Raw genomic sequence first — 7,909 nt, forward strand, 5'->3', positions numbered from 1 at the left:
GTCAATTGTATGAAAATTAGCTTAGAAATACAATAATTATGAATTATCGCAATTACACCCACTAACATCATTAAGATGGAAGAAAAGAAGATTTCTACTCTGTTTTACTGGAAACCAAGTCACTGCTTGCGATCAAGGCTCAAGAAGAACTGACTAACGCATCTCTATCACATTGCGCCCGTCAATCAACAATGAAAAGATGATTAACGCAATAACGGCAGAATGCGACAGTTGATTCAGAGCTGGCTTTCAACCGCATGCGGTAATAAAAACAACACCGCATGCGAACTTCTGATCGAATGATGCAGCTGAGCAACGCAAAAGTGGAGGATTGTGACACGTGTACGACTAACGGTTGTGCAGATTTGACGGTATGATTGCATAACAGAAGGAATAAATATCCCTCCATCTTCGGAATTTCCATAACAAAAGTGGGGTCCACAAGGCCGGAGTCAAAGATCTTCACCTATAAATACCCCCATAGAATTTAAAGAAAAGGATGGCTACTTGATACGGAGCTATTTGATATTAGGTTATTGAGAGAGAGGCTGAGCTGAGTGCTGAACGGAAGAAATCCGGGAAGAGAAGAGACAAGGTCGAGAGGTGAGTCTCAGTACTATTCTGCCAGATCCCCGCCGCGAAGCTCTATACTCAGATCCCTGCTACCGGTTGAGCAAGCCTGAGAGGGAAGCTCATCCTTCCGCACGATCCATCCATACCGGCAAGCAAATCTCCATCTAAATCGATGTCGAGACGTTGGCGCTTGTTTGTATTTATTTCTATCTCTTTTCCTCATTGTATTTCATTTTCTTTATCTCTTCATTCATATACCATGTATCAGACGCTAAATAGATATATTGAATGTCCTGATCGTTTTCATCACCACTTCTCTGTCTATTCCTATTCCTCTGTTTATCGTTTTCTTCATGAAGTGTTCTTAATCCCTTGGTAGTTAATATGAATTAAACGAGTACTTAATCTGTATTAAGAGATAAATTCGTTTAGCTAAGGCATGCTAGACGTCATCTTCACTTGTGAGAGCAGAAGTAAAGATGCCATTCTGATCTATCGAGAGAAGGTCAGAAGAATGCGTTAACTAGAGTGAGTAGTACTTCCAGAGATAGAAGTAACCTTGCGTTCATTACGTTAGTCTTTGTTTCACCACAGGCATGTGGGAACGCGGCCGATCATCGAAAGGTGTACGCCAAGGGAAAAATGGAACCGTTCTTATAACTTTAACGCAATTAAGGAACTTGCGCTGTTTATATTAGTTATCTTTCTTTTTCTGCTTCATACATAAGACTTGCCAACAAATCACACGATCTTTGTATAATCTTCACAGTCATCCTTGACCTCAGTAACTCGTATCATGGAACCTGTATCTTGTACCATCTTAGCTTAGGTTTATTGTACTTCATTTTATTATCGCATTTTTACTGCTTTACTTTACTTTAACGCATTTTTATATACTTGTACAACCCATTCTTTTATAAATTGAAAAACCTGGTCGCATGTATCATAAACATAACACAATAACCTCAAACAGTCCCTGTGTTCGACCTCCGATCACACCGAGAAACTTGCGGTGGAATTATACTTGGTTCCAACGTAAGGAAACTTGTGACAACGCACAACATACTACAAGAATATCCATTAACAATGCATATCTAGAAGTAGTATCACATCATCTAAGCATCGCATACATTTCTACGTTCATAACAAGTTTATGGCGCCGTTGCCGGGGAGTTGTTAATGGTTAGTGTTGAATATTTTTGTGATATGTGCAGGATAGATCTCTTTGTATCGATTGTTCAATGCGGAAATCAGTCTAATGGCTTATGAGTGCTGGAGTGATCTGGTAATTCTAAGAGGACCCAGAGATCAAGTGTATTATTCGCGCAAGAGTTCATCAGGGCCGAACTAATTGGTGAAAAAGCATGGCTGATGAGAATGTGGCATCTGCAGGAAACCAAAGGTCAAATTTGCCAGCGCAAGATCCAATTTTTCTTGCTGTTGAGCATAATATCCCTATGAGGGAATATGCGACGCCAGATTTTTATAATTTCTCACCAGGAATTTCAAGACACATGGTTGAGGGGAATGTAAGCTTTGAGATAAATCCTATCATGCTGAAGATGATTCAGAATGTGGGTCAATTTGGAGGATTACAAGGAGAAGACCTACACGCTCATTTGACGAATTTTGTAGACATGTGCAACATATTCTCCATGCCTGGTGTAACTCAAGAAGGCCTTAAACTATATCTGTTCCCGTACACACTGCGGGATGAAGCAAAGAGATAGGCTCAAGCATTAGAGCCAGACGAGATTAATGGATGGGAGCAGTTGGTTGATAGGTTCATGAACAGATTTTTTCTTCCAGCCGTCAACACAAGGAGACGAAGGGATGAGTTGAATTTTTCAAAAGGGTTACAAAACCTTGAGTATCGCTTGGGTGCGATTCCGACAGTTAGTGAAGAGCTATTTGCATATCGGGATTCCTAATAGTATTTTGATGGAAACCTTTTACAATGGCTTAGACCAATCAACGCAAGCAATTTCCGATGCCTCCGCAGAAGGAGGATTGATGAACAATTCATATACGGAAGCAAAGAACATATAGGATCGCATCTCGTGACATTCTGATGAGTGGATTGATACCGAGCTCGAGGTAAGAGGTCGGGAGCAAGAAAGGGTAGAAAGTTCCGATGTGTCAACGGATACAATGAGTGCACTGGTCGATTAGATGACCACGATGACCTCACTCCTCCAGACGATGGCTACCCAACAGAGAACTCTCTCTCAAGGATTAGTGCAAGTTAATGCGTTGACTCACGTGGCCGCAATGAATTGCGTCCAATGTGGAGAAGGACATCCAGTAGAAGTCTGCCCATGGAATCAACAACCCGTATATGCTGTCTATGATGAATCATTTGGTAACATCTACAACCCTGGTTGGTGGGATCACCCAACTTTAGGTTGGGATGGGAATCACAATCAGGAGAGCCATAGTTTCTATCAGTATAGCTATCAAGGGGATCGAGGCAACCCTCCAGTCTTCATTAATCCGGACTGTAGCCCAAATAATGCTCAAGGTATACCACCCTGTGACCAACCGTTCCTATATGATACCTCTTGCAGCACCTCATCTATGGAGACATTGTTAAAACACTATATTGAAAAGAGCGAGGCAATGAGACAATCGCAAGCTGACACTCTTAAAGAATTAGAAGAGCAGATAGATCAGCTTATGAGGGAATTAAAGAAGAAAGCGCCTGGTACGCGACACAGCAGTTCAGCAGCATCGGAGCCACGAGGGAAAGAACAATGTCACGCAGTGACATAGAGGAGTGGCAAAACAATAGCCCCTATGCCATTAGTACCAGATGCGACAACAACACCAGTAGATTCGGCTGTTGATGATGACCAGTCAACTAATATTGGCAAAAGTACCAGTTCAGAAGTAAGTTCATCTACAAAAGATGAAGCTCCTCAAGACACAAATTTTAAATCAACGAAACCTCCAGCTAATGAAGCGCAACAAGCATAGGACCTTAGCAAACAGCAAAGTGAACAAGAAATACGGCGGGAACTTCCACCTTTCCCATCCAGGCTGAAGAAGAAAGATGATAGCAAGCAATTTCAAAGGTTTCTGGACGTTCTCCAACAGCTATATATTAACATTCCCTTGATAGAGGCACTAGAGCAGATGCCGAGTTATGTAAAATTTCTCAAGGACATTCTTGCAAATAAAAGAAAGATCAGGGAAAATGAAACAGTTGCGTTAACATATGAATGCAGTGCGCTGTTCCAAAACAATCTCCCCACCAAAATGAAGGACCCTGGGAGTTTTACATTGCCCTACATGATAGAAGGGAAGATGGTCGGGAATGAGCTGTGCGATTTAGAGGCAAGCATAAATCTGATGCCCTTGTCGATTTTTAAGAAACTGGATATCGGCAATGCAAGACCAACCACGATCACATTATAGTTGGCCGATAGATCGATAAAGCTTCCTGAGGGCAAGATAGAGGATGTTCTTGTGCAAGTGGATAAGTTTATCTTCCTGGCAGACTTTGTCATATTGGATTACGAAGCGGATAGAGAAATCCCTATCATCTTGGGTCGCCCATTCCTCGCAATAGGCGAGCACTGATCGATGTGCAAAAAGGAGAATTGACCATCAGGGTCGACGATCAGGAAGTAAAATTCAACGTACTTAATGCGTTGAAGTACCCAGGTGATGTGGAAAATTGTCAATACATTGAAGTACTGCGGGAAGAACCTTGGCACGAACCCCTGAAGGAGTTGAAGGAAGAAGATTTTGAACTCGGCATAATGTTGGAGGAAGATTGCACCGCAATTCATATTGAATCAAACTTTGAGCCGCTCAAGTTATCTAAACGGACATCACAACGCATTAAGCCTGTTGGATTTTATGTCCTAAAACTCGTAGTTTGTAAATTAATAAATATATTCTGTTTTGTTTTTCGATAAAGTTTTTATTGAAATTGTAATCTTGAATCCAATAAAATAAGGTTTCGAGGCTATTTAATGTAATTTGAACTTTATGTAGTGACATAAATGTGGATCAAGTTCAAATATATAGCCAAAATGGTCTATAGTATATGAATAAGGTTGGGCGCCTTATTTTGGGGACACTATGGATGCGGCCCACTTTGTAGATAGTACAAATGATGTGATCCTGAATCGTTCATATAGAGATATGTGAGTGGGGGTATCCTATGTAAAGAGTTTACATAAGACTGAACCATGAAATAGTCACTTTTTTACGTTCTAAATACCATTTTATGTGTATAAAACTGACTATTTCGTTAATTGCTCACCTAGGTAACTTAATCTTAATTCTGAGCTAACTATGAACTCCTGTTCATTTAGAATTATCCTTAGATCTGCATAGGTGAGGGCAGCTCAATATCACTAGCCCAATAAGCCTCCCATTTCAGGGGTAAGATCAGGTGGAATAGCTGGGAACATAGGGTGCAAGACGGAATTCACTCCTACCCATTATAGGACAGTAGATAGGTTGTTCCCTTTAGTACTGAATCCAGGTCTTGAACAAGGGGCCCCACTCTCTCTCTTGGCCCGAGAGGGATTCGGTTTTATAGGTTGGACCTTAAACCAATTGTTCATTAGAGGATCAGTGGAACTTAAGGAATAAGATGTAGTCTTGGGGGTAAAAACGGTTTTTTATGACCCAGCCGAGATTAACGAACAACCTGTGAAGGATTAACTTACTAATCATGGTTATATCAAATGGACAAAAAATATATCTATAGTGAGGGGAGTGCAACTACGGGACTTTAGTGGAATGACCCGTTAGTTAACGAATGTTGATTAGCTCGTTAAAGAGTTTAGCTAGCTATTCTTGAATCGTTGGAGTCCATGATCTATAGGTCAATTAGATTCCCCTACTAGCTCATATGGAATAAACTTAGAACAGTATGATAGAATAATTCGAATTATTCGAATTAGGTAGAGGAGAGAAACCGACAAAGTATAATGTGATATAGTGGTTGGGTTTTTTTAGCTTAGAAATACAACTTTAATATTTAAATGTGATTTAAATATCAAGAATATGAATACTTCATATTCAGAAGCTCGAAAATGATCGAAATGGTCAAAGTTGTAAAAAAGTCAAAGAGTTGACTTTTCACTTTGAAAAGTCGAAACTTTGACCAACCTTGTATTCAAATGTGATTTGAATTTTGAGAAAATGAATGCGGATTCATGCTCGGGAGGTCAAAATTAGTCAACACGGGAAAAATCAAAAAGTCAAAAATGTTGACTTTTTGGTCAAAGTTTGACTTTGACCAATGACTATTTTGCCCTTTGACTATAGTTAGTGGGAAAATCCAAACTTTTGTTGGATAATTCTACTAACAAAATAGTGGGTTAGGTGTTGGCTTATAATGGAGACATTAAGTCCACTAAGTGAGGGGATTCTAGGTGTTGGGTTTTTTATGAAGTTTTTTCATGCAATTATGTCATGCCTTTTTTCTATAAATTGGGCTTTTCAATTTAGTTAAAAGACTTTTTGCCATTTTGAAAATTATTTTTCTGATATTTGGGCTGGAAATTACAACTTTTGTGAAGAAAAAAAGAAACACACAAACCTACTCAAAATTCCATTCCTTATCTTCATCTCTTTTTTCTCTCTCGGTTCTCTTCATCCCCCGGGTCCCCACCACTCGGTTCTGAGTCCAGAGGATAGTAGGTCAACTCTTGTGGTGGACTAAAAGAGTTTGGGTCGAGATTCAACGGGAGAAAGCGGCTTTGGGAGCTTCAAAGGTAGCATCTCTACACTTTTAATTCACTGTTTTTCCTTCAATTTCATGCTATTATCCTTTAATTTAGAAGCATTAGAAGTGTAATTAGTCCAAATTCTACTGCGTATGTCTCATATTCCATCAAAAGCCATCTTTGGAAGAACCACCTGTGTAGAGTTAAAGTCGTTGCCCGTGCACCTTAAGTATGCTTACTTAAGGGGTAACAACACGTTACTAGTTATCATTTTTGAATCGCTGAGTAAGGAGAAAGAAGATGCGCTCATATAGATCCTAAAGAATAATGCAAAGGCCCTTAGGATGGACCTTGGTGGACATTCGAGGAATCAGTCCCTCGTATTGTATGCACAAGATTCGTCTGGAGGAAGGAAAGATAGGATCGGTAGAACGGCAAACGTCGCTTGAACCCTGCCATGAGGGAGATCGTGAAGAAGGAAATAGTAAAGTGGTTGGACGCAGGTGATCATCTACCCAATATCTGATAGCAACTGGGTAAGCCCAGTACAGTGTGTTTCTAAAGAAAGGGGGGACAACAGTCATCACTAATGACAAGATTGAATTAATTCCCACAAGAACGACTACGGGGTGGAGAATTTGCATGGATTATCGCAGTTAAACCTGGCCACTAAAAAGGACCATTTCCCACTCCCGTTCATTGATTGGATATAGACAGACTCGAGGGGAATGAATTCTTCTGTTTTCTTGACGGCTATTCAAGGTACAACCAAAATAGCAATTGCACCGGAGGACCAAGATAAGACAAACTTTCACGTGCCCTTTAGGACGTTCGCATTCTGTCGCATGCCATTTGGACTCTGCAATGCGGCAGGCACTTTCCAATGATGCATGATGGCAATATTCTCAGATTACTTGGAGGAGTTAGTCGAGGTATTCGTGGATGATTTCTCAGTCTTCGGCAATAACTATGACTCCTGTTTATCTAACCTTGAAAAGGTCTTGAATAGATGCGTGGCAACAAATCTTTATTTTGAACTGGGAAAAATGCCACTTTATGGTAAAAGAAGGAATTGTTCTGGGTCACAAAATCTCTAAAGCAGGATTGGAAGTTGATCAGGCAAAGATCGACGCAATTTCCAAATTATCCCCACCAGTGAACGTAAAAACACTTAGGAGCTTTCTGGGACACGCTAGGTTTTTATAGAAGATTTATTCGCAACTTTTCCCAGATTGCAAGGTCCCTAAGTGCATCCTTTGAAGCTGACTGAGAATACAATTTTTGATGACGCATGCACCAAAGCATTCAACACATTGAAAGATGTGCTCATCACCACACCTATTTTGATTTGTGCCAGATTGGACGCAAACCATTTGCGTTGATGTGCGATGCTAGGCGGATATGCTGTGGGCACAGTTTTGAGTCAGCGCAAGGACAAGGTATTGTATCCTATTTATTATGCAAGCAAAACATTGATGATGCACAAAAAAACTATACAACCACAGAGAAGGAAATGCTCGTAGTGGTGTTTACATAGAGAAATTTAACAGTACTTAATTGGAACAACCGTTGTGGTGTATACAGATCACTTTGCGATCAAGTATTTGATGACAAAGAGGATGCAAAACCAAGGCTTATACGGTGGG

This window comes from Benincasa hispida, chromosome 4 (genome assembly GCF_009727055.1).
Source record: "Benincasa hispida cultivar B227 chromosome 4, ASM972705v1, whole genome shotgun sequence".
Taxonomy (NCBI): domain Eukaryota; kingdom Viridiplantae; phylum Streptophyta; class Magnoliopsida; order Cucurbitales; family Cucurbitaceae; genus Benincasa; species Benincasa hispida.